Here is a 14,709-nt window from a genome sequence, read left to right on the forward strand (position 1 = left end):
TGGTAAGAATGGGTAGATAATGTTCATGTCCAATCCTAGCCATTGCCTAATTACTTGTCCTGAGAAGGAGTACATGTATTTGACTTTCCACCCATTTTAAAACTTGTGAGTTTATCTTTGTCTATCTTGTTTGATTTTGAGTTTTGGTTTGTTTTGGTAATGTTGCTTTTATGTGGATTTTTCCATGTGATTTATTTGGTAAATGATTTAATTATAAGATTTGGGTTAATCATATAATTAAATATTATTTGATTAAAAAGAAAATATTAAAGTATGAGAAATTTTTTTTTGGTGAAACATTATATTTTTATTAATAATAATTGGTCAAAAAAGCTCCTAGAGAAAAGAACCAGAAAAGAAAAACTCTGGTCATTGTTTGATACAAAAAAGGACGCAGAAGAAAAAATACTGCATCAAGAGAAAGTATCTATCAACACTAATGAATCTTGTCCTAGAGATTTCCAAATTGAGAATATAGTGATTACAAAGAGCCCAAAACTCATATCAATACAATTCATTATTTGGTGCCAAAGACAAGACCAAGAGCATAGCCAACAACTGTCAAAAAGATTACCATCACTAATCTACATCCAAAACTCCAATTAGGACCATGATATTAGAAAGCTATTTGATGCAAGTGCAATCCAAGACCCTAACCTACATACAATAGCTCAAAAGAACAAGTGAGATCCATAAAAGAAAAAACATGCAAAATCATAGAGTAGTTGTGATTTACTATCAAATAAAATAATAGTAGGACTCAACCTTATTTTAAACATACTTTTTTATCATAATATTAACCAAGTTGGGGAATCAAGGAGGTTAAGTGGGGAAATTAAATAGTTAATATAAACCTTGTCAGTATAGAAATTAGCCAGACAATCAGCTAAAAGATTTCTTTCTCTATAAGTATGCATGATGAAATATTTAGAGATTGAATCAAGAAGAGACCATACTTGATGTAATATATACTATATAGACCAATTATATACCTGTCAATCCCCTTCAACATGTAACTTAGATTTATAGAAAGTGATTTTGCAAGTTCCAAACCAAAAAGCAAGGCCAAGGCATTAGCTTTGTTATTAATACACTAAGGGAGTGAAGATGATTTTTCTACAATCACATGAACTTTAAATCTCTAATGACTATGCCATAGCTAGAGTTGCTTGCATTTCCTCTAGAGGTCCCATCAAAATTGAGTTTGAAATAACCCTCACTTGGAGGAATCCACTTGGTTTGTGCTTAGATAAGAGGAATCTTGAATGGACACAATGGAGTAAGAAGATGAGGAAAAAGTAAACCCTTCCACCAATGAATAACATAGCCATCCCAAGGAGAAAAAACATGCTTACCCTTATATTTACTTATTGAAGCATAAAAAGCTCAACAATTGATCTCTCTAATCCTTCCAAAAATAGAGGGATTGGAGATGACATCTGTCTAAAAATTCTCTTGTTTCTTTCCCACCAAATTTCCCATACTACATATGCAGACATGAAAATATTGATTTAGAGTATAAGATTGGCCATGCTTGGAATAAATCCCATAGAGAATTAAGTAATGGCATATGGAAATTAAGCTTATTAAGGACAAAATGCCAACAATCTTAGGCAAAAGGGCAGTTTAAGATGAGGTTATTTGTTGTCTCCATAACTTGCAAACAAAGCACACAGTTAAAGGGATAATAAATGTTCAATCTATGAAAATGATCAGTAGCTAAAATTCAATTCTTTAGTGTAAGCCATCCAAAGCATCTTGCTCTTAGTAGAACTGAGCTATTCTAGCAAAATTGAAAAGCATGATATGTGGTCTAATTATATTGGTTGTGTTGAAGAGCCAAGTATCCTAGTTTACTAGAGTATTTACCATCTTTAGTTGGAACCCAAAAGGGGCAATCCGGTTGATTAGACATAAAGACATTCCTTTCAACTAGTACTTGTTTGAAAGAAGTAGCCTGATTGTGGGGTATAGGAAGAATTGAGGGGTCTTGCCAAATGACTAGCCCTATGAATCTATGAATAGCTAAGACATAAGTAGAAAAGGGTAAAAGCACAAACTTGTATCACCTTTTATAAAGAAAAATGATATCAAAATGCGACTATTCAACTTTAATGACAAAAAAAATGGTATTTATGTTTAGAATTTGAAGACGATGTAAACTAATGAAATGTGTAGAATCAAACTAATTTTATGCTTATAATTATTATAAATTTTTTAGTAAGAATTTATTAATTTTTAAATTTTTTGAAGTCCCTTCTTTAAATGTAAAAAATATAGGGTGTAGTTCACATCAAACAAGTATATGAAAATCATCTTTTTTTGTTCTGATTTGAAAATATCTTATAGATGAAATGTATAGCTAGGGAACAAAAAAAGAAATAATTATTTTTGATGTATATTTTCTTATTCATAAGTACTCAAGGGTGATCTTATCAAAATCCAATAGTTTTTTCCTCCCGTCAAAACTTGTCTATTAAATCTACAACTTTTTTTTAAAAAAATGCATATTTTTGAAGAGGACTCGAAATATTGACTTATAATAATTTAAAATTATAACATATTATAACTAATCAAAACACTCATAAATTTATATACTGATGATATTAAATCTAACATCTATAAAAACATATTTTTAGTTTTTGAAAAAAATTGAGTTTTGATTGAGAAATGAGATTTGACCAAAATAGGTTTTGATATCCTAAAAGGTGACACAAATCTTTGCTTTTACCGAAAAAGATGTCCCCCAAGCTTGAATCACTATGTTTGAAAAATCCTTTAGAGAACCAATAGTTGTAGGGGGGGGAACCATTCCATGTATCAAACCAAAAATTGACACCATCTAAGTTGTTCACTTGCCATGATATGAATGAAGTAATAACTTATCAAGAAGCCATCATGAAATCCCAAATGATAGACCCCTTTGGAAGATCTAGCATAGTAAGAACTCTGGAAGGTTCCAAGTTATCTAAATATTTCTCCTGTAAAAGGCGACACCATTTGGCAAAGGATTTTTCATACATTTGTCAAACATGTTTAGCACCAAAATCCCTATTCCTATTGGTAATGTTGGGAAGTCTAACACCTCCTATTCCATAAGAGGTTGACATGGCATGAATAGAAATTAGCAGTATTTTCTTCTGACCATTCATATTATCATACCAAAGAAAAGTGCAGATTAAAGTTCCAATTTGAGAGATGATACCTTTGGGGGCTTGTAGAATGGAGAAGTAATAATTAGGAATGGCAAAAAGAATAGTTTTGATAAGAAAAATTCTACCCGAGAGGGATAACCAGTGAACCTTCCAAGCACTAATTCTACTATTGATATGATCAATCATAGATTTCCAATAAGAGGGTTTGTTTAATCCCATTAAAAAGGGAACACCAAGATAAGTAGAAGGTAAATGATCATGGGGAAAACCAAGAAGATGGATTATTCTTTGAGTAACCAATTGGGATGTATTAAAAACTTAAATTTTAGATTTAGTTGCATTGATACATTGATTTGAAACTTGTGTATGTAGGTCAATGACTTTTTTCATACTTTGTGCGTCTTGATATGTAGATGATCCAAAAAGTAAAGTATTGTCAACAAAAAGAGAATAGGTTATGGACAAAGATGTACCTACAATATTGATACCTTCCACAACCCTTTTTTATTAAAAGAGTTAATAAGTCGGCTGAAGGCCTCTGCCATAATGATAAACAAGAATGAAGAAAGAGGGTCACCTTGATGAACTCCTTGGGAAGAGGCAAAGAAACTTGCTAGTGCACCATTAATGAGAATAGAAAAATGTGCACATGAAACACAAACTTTAATCCATTTACACCACCTAGAAGAAAAACCAAATTGATGAAGGACTAGAAGAAGAGAAGACCAATTCATTTTATCATAAGCCTTCATCATATCTAATTTGGAAAAAAAGGATAAAATATTATGTTCTTTGATGGAATGAAGGGTCTCATGGGCTATTATAGCTCCCTTAGTTGTTTTTTGACTAGGAACAAAACCCCTTGCTATGTCAATATAATTTTTGGAATAATGGGCTTAAGACACAAATAAATAGCCTTTGTGATAATCTTATAGATAGTATTATATAAAGAAATAGAATGGAAATAAACAATAGAATAGGGATCATTAACCTTTGGGATGAGAGCAATATAGGTGGTATTAAAGTTCTTCAAAATGGAAACATTTTTTTTGGATTCTTCAAGAACCTCAAGCAATTCAAAACAAATGACATCCCAACATTTTTTTAAAAATAATGTAGTTAACCCATTAGGGCTTGGTGCCTTTTCAGTAGACATAGAAAAACCTCCAACATGAATCTTAGAAAGAGTAAATGGGACCATAAGAATCAGATTGTCTTGTTGCATAATCGAAGAAGGAATGGAATCTAAAATCTCATCCACAAGGTGAGAAGAGGGGGGATCCTATGGTGGAGGGGAAAGTAGATTAGAGAAGAACCTTACACTCTAAGTTTGAATGCCCTTAGTGTTAGAAATCAAATTTTCTGGATGGTCATGAATTATAAAGACTATGTTATTAGCCTTCTTTTGTTTGGTAGATGTATGAAAAAAATTACTATTCTTGTCCCCTTGTTGAAGCCAAAATTGTCTAGACTTTTGTCTCCAATACTCTTCTTCTCACTTACATAATTCAGACCACTACTCTTGCAAATTCTTCTATCTTGAATGCATATCAACATTTAAACCATGGAGTAAAATATGTTCATTAATCTCAACTAGTTTTTCTTCTAGCACTTTTTCCTCCTCAAAAATATTTTTAAAAATATGTATATTCAAAATCTTGATATAAGTGAAATTTCCCTTTACTGATCTTTTATGATATTTCCAGCCTCAAATCAGAACTTTAAAATCAAACAACCAATATTACAAAGATCTGCCAATTTCCCAATAAAACCCAAATCGGGTATGTCCAAATTAGTGCCAAAAACTTCACAACTTCACAAATTATTAATAAATCTGAAAATGGACATTTTTACAGAAATTTCAGCAGCATAACAGCCTACAAAATGACATTTCTAGATTTGTATAGCCTTTACACAATAGCTCACAAATGTAGAGCAAAACTATGCTCAATCGGGCTCCCGAAATTAACACAAAAATGCCCGAAAACACCACAAAACACTCATAAAATATTTCAAAAGTTTAATCATGACCCAATACATATATTCAACTCTATTTTAACATCATAAAGTTTGAAATACAGCAGCAAACCAAACTGATATGAAACACTCAACTGAAAACTCAAACTCAAACCAAAAATAACCCCGAAAACACCCAAATCGGCACTATTCAGCACAAAGACAAACTCTGTATGAGCATGCACATGGAATGGCTTCAAACTCTCATCCTTAGCCTTCTTGGAAACTTGCAAACTCCCGTTCTTGGGTCTCCTCCTCCACAGGTTTGGCAGCCTCTGAAGAACAACAAGAAAATTAGCAAGAATCAAGATGTAGAATGAGCCCAAAATGCCTCCAAACCCCTTTTAAAGAGGGCATAACCCTAACTCACGTCCAAGAGGGGTTAATAAAATATAATTTAATAATAATTTTTATTTATTAGTCCATTAGTTTCCAAAGATTAGCCCCTTTTTCTGAAATTTCACCTTTTTGGAGCCTGCTTGCCTTAACAAAGTTTATTTTTTTATAAATTATTTGAATAGGGGACATGACAAGTCCTCCCCTCCCAAATATTGCTTGTCCTCAAGAAATGAAGGTTGGAATTCTCAAGAATATGTGCTCCTTCCCAAGTTGCATCCTCTAGTGGTAATCCTCTCCATTTGACCAAATGCTCTATGATGCTCCTATTTCTCAACCTTTTCTCTCTTGTATCCAAAATCTCTTCTGGTATCAAAACTAATTTCCCTTCATCATCAAGAGGTGGTAATTCTGTAGATACTATGGTTTGCTGGACTAGAACCTTCTTTAAGCAAGATACATGAAAAATATTATGTATTTTGCTGTTTGGTGGGAGCTCCAATTCATAAGCTACCTCTCCTACCTTCTTGATGATTTTATAAGGCCCATAGAACCTTGGCTTGAGTTTCTCTACCCCACTTCTCTTCAAGGTGCTTTGCTTATATGGCTGCAACCTAACAAATACCAAATCTCCCACCTCAAAAGATCTTTCAATCCTTTTCCTATCAGCATATATCTTTTGTTGGTTTTGTGCATGTTGTAGATTATCCTTGAGGGACCTTATTATGTCTTGGCTTTGCTTGATGAAATCACTTGCTGCGGGTACTCTGCTATCGAAAAGTATTAGATCAACAAAGGAAAGGGCATCATAACCATAAAGAGCATGAAAAGGAGGCATACCAATAGACATGTGATCAGATGTATTGTAACAATACTCTCCTAGGTGTAACCATTTCACCCAAGCATGTTGTTGATTTGAAACATAGTTCCTCAAATATCCTTCTATCCATTTATTAACTATCTCTGTTTGTCCATCTGTTTGAGGGTGATATCTAGTACTGGGAGTGAGTTCAGTTCCTGCCAAATGAAAGAGCTCCTTCCAAAAAGAGCTGAGGAATCTACTGTCCCAGTCACTAACAATGTTTCTAGGCAAACCATGTAATCTAAAAATTTCCTTGAAGAACAATTTGACCACTTGTGATGCCTTGAAATCAGATGTGATAGGAAAGAAATGTGCATACTTAGTTAGTCTATCTACCACCACATATATACAATCCTTACCTTGAACCTTGGGCAACCCAGTGATGTAATCCATGGAAATACTTTTCCATTTTTGTTCAGGAATAGGAAGTGGCTGCAACAACCCTGCAGGAAAATTTTGCTCACTCTTGCTTTGTTGGCATACCATACATTCCTTAATGTGTTTAAGGACATCCTCCTTCATACCCTTCCATGAAAACCACTCTCAAATTTTCCTGTATGTCTTGAAGTATCCCTGGTGACCAGCCAAAGGTGTGTCATGAAAGGCCCTCAATATCCTCTCCTTAGTTTTTGACCCTAGCACTAAGAAGACCCTGTCCTTGTAATAAATCAATTCATCAACAACCTTGTACCTATTATCATCCACTAACTTATCCAAAATCTTGGTGGCAAATGAATCTTTAGCATACTCTAAAATTATGGAGACTTTCCAATCAGCAGAGATAGATGATAAGGAACACAAAGTGGGCTTTCTTGAGAGAGCATCAACAACCACATTATTCTTTCCTTTCATGTATTCAATATCAAAATCATAAGCTTGCAATTTGCTTACCCATTTTTGTTGACGATCATTCAAATCCCTTTGGTTCAAGAAGAACCTGAGGCTATTATGGTCTGTCTTTACAATGAATCTCCCACATACCAAATATTGTCTAAACTTATGAAGTGCATGCATGATTGCCAACATTTCCTTATCATAGATGGAGTACCCTTTCTCTGTTTGATTTAATTTTCGACTCTCAAATGCTATTGGATGTCCCCTTTGAGTTAGGACAGCCCCTATACCTTCTCCAGAAGCATCACATTCAACAACAAAAGGTAAAGAGAAATCTAGAATTGTAAGCACAGGGCATGAACTCATTACCTCCTTAAGCTTATCAAAAGTTTTTTGTGCCTCTTCTGTCCAAACAAAAGCTTCTTTCTTTGTCAAATCAGTCAAGGGGGCAGAAAGCTGAAAAAATTCCTTGGCAAATCTCCTATAGTAGCTACACAACCCGAAGAAACCTCTCAACTGTGTAAGATTAGTGGGTGGAGGCCAATCCAAAATTGCCTGGATTTTTTGTTGATCAACCTGTACTCCTTTAGAGCTTATAATATGTCCCAAATATAGGATCTCTGTCAAACCAAACTCACATTTAGATAGCTTAGCATAGAAGGATTGCTGCTCCAAGATTCCTAAAACAGTGTCTATGTGCTTTAGATGCTCTTCCCATGTTTTACTATATATCAAGATATCATCAAAAAATACCAAAACAAATTTTCGAAGATGCTGACTGAATACCTTATTCATACAAGATTGGAATGTTGCAGGTGCATTAGTGAGTCCAAATGGCATAACAAGAAATTCAAAGTGCCCATAGTGACATCTGAAAGCAGTCTTTTCCACATCTTCACTCCTCATTCGGATTTGATGGTAGCCTGATCTTAAGTCAATTTTTGAGAAGTATACAGCACCATGTAACTCATCAATGAGTTCATCTATGCATGGTATGTGATACCTATTTTTTATGGTCTTCTTGTTTAGAGCCCTGTAGTCTATACACATTCTCATTGTACCATCCTTTTTCTTGACAAGTACCACAGATGATGCAAATGGACTAGAGCTAGGCCTTATGAATCCCATGTCCAGGAGTTCTTTAATAGTTTTTTCAATTTCTTCCTTATAACCTCTTGGATGGCGGTATGGGGTTGTTATAACTGGTTTGGCACCCTGTTCTAACTCTATAACATGCTCAAAACCTCTATCTGGTGGTAATCCTGGAGGCAAATCATTGAAAACTATACTATGTTTATCAAGAATATTTTGAATTTAAAAATGGAAATTACCTTGATTCTTTGGAGAGCTTGTTGGTTGGATTATGACTCCTGCTGCCCATGTTACTTCTCCTTTTCGAAAAGTCCTCTCCATCCTCTTTGCAGAGACCGCCTTAGGTGCTCCATTCGATAACCCTCTCAATATGACTTCTTTCCCATTGGAATGAAATTTAAACTCCATAGTTTGATGGTTCATGTAATAGCCTCCGATAGAGTGCAACCATTGAACACCCAATACAAGATCTGTCTCCCCAATACCAACCACATAGAAGTCATCACATAACTCATAATCTCCTAAGGTCATCTTGAGTTGTTTCACCACCTGTGTGCAAGGCATAGTGAATCCATCAGCTACAGTAACATTGAATCCCTCAAAATCTTCTTCTTTAAGCCCTCTTTTCATGACAAATCCCTCATCAATAAAATTGTGAGTTGCCCCACTATCAAGAAGAATAGTCAACCTTTTCCCTGCTAATACCCCTCGACTTCGGAAGGGATGATATCTTGGGACTCCTGATAATGATGCTAAAGTGCCATCCTTGCTGATTTCTTTTACTTTCTCTTCTTCTACCTCCTCCTTAGTATCATGAAATTCCTCATGCTCATCTGAATCAGATTCTGAAGCAACTTCAATATAGTGCACTTGACCTTTCCCCAAACATCTGTGTCCTAGAACCCATGGTTCTCTACAAGTAAAACAAAGCTTTTTCCTTCGTAATTCACTCCTAGTCTCTTCATCTACCTTCTTTTTTGCCACATTTGTCACATCTTTTGGTGGTAGTGTTGGGAAAGTCTTTTTCTAAAAATTTCCCTTATGTTGCCAAAGATTTGAGGGTTTTTGATTAGTGATTGATTTCATAGGCACGCAAGTTTCAAGTTGCAAGCTTCTTTTGATAGCTTCCTGTAAGGTTGAGGGTGAGAAAGCCTTAACCAAACCCTTAACAAAATCTTCTAAACCATCAAGAAAAAGATAAATGATCCTCTTTTCACTCATATCAGGTAACATAACAGCCACTTTTTGAAATTCTTCTATATACTCATTAACTGATTTGGTTTGCTTCAACTTTGACAATTCTTTAAAGTACTCTTCATCATCCTTGAGGTCAAATCTATCTCTCACCCTTTGACTAAAATCTTCAAATGTAGTTACCTGATCATGACCTTGAGTAGTCATTCCATGATACCACCAATCATAGGCTGCATCTTCCAAGTGTAGACTTGCAAATTGAATAGCATCACTCTCTTTCATGGGGTTAAGTGTGAAGAAAGTTTTTAATTTTTGTAGCCATGCTATAGCTGAAATTTTATTTGTCCCATCAAAAGTAGGTGCTGTAAACTTGCTTATTTTATTTTTGAGCTCTCTTCCACTTGTGTCATGCTCCCTCTTGTTCTCTTTCTTGGGCATCAAAGCGTTCATCATATCCACATATTCTCTAAAAGGAACTGAACTACGAAAGTCATCATCTAAGCCATTGTAAGTAGCTCTTAATGTAATCAAATTACCTGTAACCTCTTCCACTGGATTAATGGCTGGATTTGGTACTGGTGGCTCATCTGCAAGCAAGAAAATAGATTTGGTTGATTTAGATGGTGTGGATCTCCCATTTCTTGGCTCCTCTAAAGTGCTCCCTTTCTCATTAATAGATGCAATTCCTTATAATTTTTCTGTCAATATTCGCAAAGCCTCTCTAGTTTCTGCCAAACCATCCACTGTTTGCTTCTAAGTATTTTGGATGTCTTGGAAGAATTTCTTTGCCATCTCATCTGGATCAGCCATACTTTTTCTTCCTTGGATTTTGTACTTTTCCTTTCAACTGGGGGTTTGATCAAAATTTATTTATTATTTTCTCACTGCAAATATCTTTTTTCTCTTTCACTTAGTTGCATGCAATCATAAAATATGACATGCAAGATCTGGGTAGTTATCAAAACTTGACATGCAAGATCTGGGTAGTTGTTAAAACTGACATGCAACTTCTACAAACCCTCAGGCTAGCAAGATCACGGCTCTAATACCACTGAAATGTCCCTTTACTGATCTTTTATGATATTTCTAGCCTCAAATCAGAACTTTAAAATCAAAAACCAATATTACAAAGATCTGCCAATTTCCCAATAAAACCCAAATCGGGTATGTCCAAATTAGTGCCAAAAACTTCACAACTTCACAAATTATTAATAAATCTGAAAATGGACATTTTTATAGAAATTTCAGCAGCATAATAGCTTACAAAATGACATTTCTAGATTTGTATAGCCTTTACACAACAGCTCACAAATGTAGGGCAAAACTATGCTCAGTCGGGCTCCCCAAATTAACACAAAAATGCTCGGAAACACCACAAAACACTCATAAACTATCTCAGAAGTTTAATCACGACCCAATACATATATTCAGCTCTATTTTAACATCATAAAGTCTAAAATATAGCAGCAAACCAAACTGATATGAAACACTCAACTGAAAACCCAAACTCAAACCAAAAATAACCCCGAAAACACCCAAATCGGCACTATTCAGCACAAAAGAAAACTCTGTATGAGCATGCACATGGAATGGCTTCAAACTCCCGTCCTTAGCCTTCCTAAAAACCTGCAAACTCCTGTTCTTGGGTCTCCTTCTCCACAAGTTTGGCAGCCTCTGAAGAACAAAAAGAAAATTAGCAAGAATCAAGATGTAGAATGAGCCCAAAATGCCTCCAAACCCCTTTTAAAGAGGGCATAACCCTAACTCACATCCAAGAGGGGTTAATAATATATAATTTAATAATAATTTTTATTCATTAGTCCATTAGTTTCCAAAGATTAGCCTCTTTTTATGAAATTTCACCCTTTTGGAGCCTGCCTGCCTTAACAAAGTTTATTTATTTTTTAATTATTTGAATAGGGGACATGACAATAAGCCCTTTGACATATTGAATTTCCTTGTGAAATTGAAGCATTTTGGTTCCTGGCTCTAGTGGAGCATTCTTCCACCATTTTTTAAAGAGGCCATCAAAGTGGGGATGATGATACCATACACTTTCAAACTTAAAAGTTGGTCTAGGAAAACTAGTAAGAGGACAATTTGATGGAAGAATGGACAATTGAATAGGGAAATGGTCAGATTCTGAATATGGTAGTATATTTGATTGAATAGTATAAATTGCCAATTTTCAACATTATGAACACAAAAAAAGTATGAGAATATTTAATTGATAAAAAAAACTAATTAAATATGTGCTTAATTTAAAAGTCTTAATTTAGAAAATTGGTTAAAGAGTAATTAGAATATGATGATATTTAATTAATTATAAATTAATTAAATATATTCTTCAATTTAAAAGATTTAATTTAAGAAGTTTGACAAAAAGAGAATTAAAATAGTAAAATATTAAAGATTTAATATTGTTTTATTATAATTGTTTATTTAATAATAATTAAATTAGAGTTGCATTTAAGCAATGAGCTTTGATTATTATTAATTTAAATAATAAACTATGCTTTAATTAGTGCTTGCACTAATTAACAGATTGGAGGAAAATAAAATATAAAACATATATTAATTAAAAAGTTCTTTAAGTTTGCATGAAATGATTAAATAGTAAAAGTTTATTTTAATGAGAGTCTTTTGCATGTTTAAAAACTAGAAACCCTAGGTAGAGTTAAACTCTTTATTAAGAGATTCAAGCTCATTTTCACACACAAGTTTTGGGGAGTAAAAATTTAGATTTGGATCAAAAGAATTGTTGAAAGTTTTAGAGGGTTTGGATTTACATGCATTTATAGATTGTCTCAAATTTTAGCTATGGTTTTGAGGTAGGGTTTGAAAACTCATTGTAGAATTTTATTGAAAGATCTGTCTACTTCATGTCTTCCTAGGTGTTTGCATATTGCTTATTAATTTACTGTAGTGATTGTTGAATAAGGAATTATGTTGTAGATTTTTTAAAAGGAAAAATTATTAATGAATAAAAATTAACTAAAGAAAATTATACAAAAATTGTAGAAAATTATTATGATTGTATTCTTTTAAACCCCTTTAGATAATATAGAAAAAAATTGATTATAGAAAATTGGAAGAAAACAACAAATTGAACAGTTAGGTTTCAACTTAAATTTTTCATTAGAACGATGTGACTATCATGAATTTTCTAAATATAGATGAATATTCTTCTTATATCTAAAATAATTTAATTGCAATATTTATTTAGAAAGAAAAAGATTAATTGAAGGGAAAGCACATTGTAACTAAACATATACATGCATGTGAAAACAAATATGCTAAAAAAATAGAAAGCTAAGTATAGTATGGTTACATGCATGTGAAAATAAATATGCTAAAAATAGAAAGCTACGTATAATATGGTTACATGCATGTGAAAACAAATATGCTAAAAATAGAAAACTACGTATAGTATGGTTGCATGATTTGAGAGTCAAAGACATGTGAAAATACTAATTGCATGTGTATTTTATTTTATATAATTTAATTTTTAGATTTATTTATTATTTAATAATAATAATTTATTAATTTCTAAAATGAAATAAATACTAGTAGTTGCATGCTTTTGTGCATGCAACGATTGCACTGATAGGAGATGCAGTTTTTTTTTAAATGTAAAATGAATATTAAAATAAATAAAAATAAAAATCTAAAGTTCAAACAATTTCACACATTTATAATAGGTCAAAAAATAAAGTCTAATTCTTAAAATTTATTTGATTTCATTTACTTTTAAATTATTAATTAGAGAATAGTGTGAAAATATGATAAAATAAAACATCTATATAAATTTAATAATTATAATTAGAATATTTGTCATATTAATATATTCTAATGCCACTATAATAAAAATAAGACATAAAAAAAACTTGCTAGAGGTGTACAAAAGTTAGTCTCCCCCACAACTCCCATGGCCAAAACTAATTTATCCACAAACCGAAAGATGTCTAAAATGATGGTCCTCAAAACAAAAATGTCATAGCTTCGGAAGCTCTTTATTATATCCTCAGAGATAATTCCTTATCTCTGGAGGTCAGAGGTATTTATCTACCTAATAATGAAGAGCTCATCAATTATCATTTTGCAGATGATACTGCTTTATTCCTTGAACTTTCAAAAAATAATTTCAGGAACATGCAAGCTAAAATCAATCTTTTTTGTTCTATTTCTGGGGCTAAGATATCTCGAGCTAAATCAATTTGTTTAGGTTGGGATGAGCGGCCCCTGGACTGGTTTCTCCAATACAATTTTAAATGGGGTGGTCCTAATAGGATCATTAGATATCTTGGCATCCCTTTCTCGGTGGAGCCTGATCTCAAAGACATGTGGTCTTGGGTGAAAGAGAAGATTGATAAAAAGCTGAACAAATGGCATAACAGGGCGTTATCATTGGCAGGCAGAATTCAGGTTTGCCAAAAGATATTGTCCTCATACACCATATATTATTCTTCTGCTTGGTGTTTTAATAACTATCAGATTTTTGAAATCCAGAAGTCCATCAGACAATTCCTTTGGTCTGATGGCAAAGGGAATAGAAAGATCCATTCTGTTAAGTGGGCTTTATGCCACACTGACAAGACCCTTGGGGGACTTGGGCTGAAGGATTTAAGAACTCAGGGTATAGCCTTGTCTGCCAAATGAATTTTTCAGTCCATGGAGGGTGATTCTCCTTGGAAAGTGCTAGTTAGGAGCAATATTGAGAGGGGTGTTCCTAGAAAAGCTAAGTCTTGGACTAGCCTCCCCTTTTGTGACCTCATTCTTGGTAATTTTACTGTCATGGTTCAAGGCTTCGTGGTTTTCAGGTCTATTTGGAAGGCTTGGGATCATGTTAGGAAATTCATCACTAACAAGGAGTTTCATTCCAATATTCAACTCCATGGTGAAAGATCCATTTGGTGGAATCTCCGCCTAAATGGTAAACCTTTGGCCGTTACCCAAGGGTGTTCTGCCAAGTAGTGGGCTAATAAAGGTATTAAACAATTTATGGATCTCTTTGAGTATGATCAAATTATGTCTTGGGATGTTCTTAAGGACAAATATGCTATCCCGGATTCCCATAGAAGAACTTATAACATGATTGTGCAAGCTTCTGTTGGTCTTCCCACTGTTTGTCACACTGATTCTCTCAAGTTCCTGAAGTGCAAATGGCCTGGTGGTATCATTACTACTCTGCTCAAAGCTAAGAATATTTATAAAATCATT

Source organism: Cupressus sempervirens, chromosome 3, assembly GCF_028749045.1.
Source record: "Cupressus sempervirens isolate cs-2001-9-10 chromosome 3, ASM2874904v1, whole genome shotgun sequence".
Taxonomy (NCBI): domain Eukaryota; kingdom Viridiplantae; phylum Streptophyta; class Pinopsida; order Cupressales; family Cupressaceae; genus Cupressus; species Cupressus sempervirens.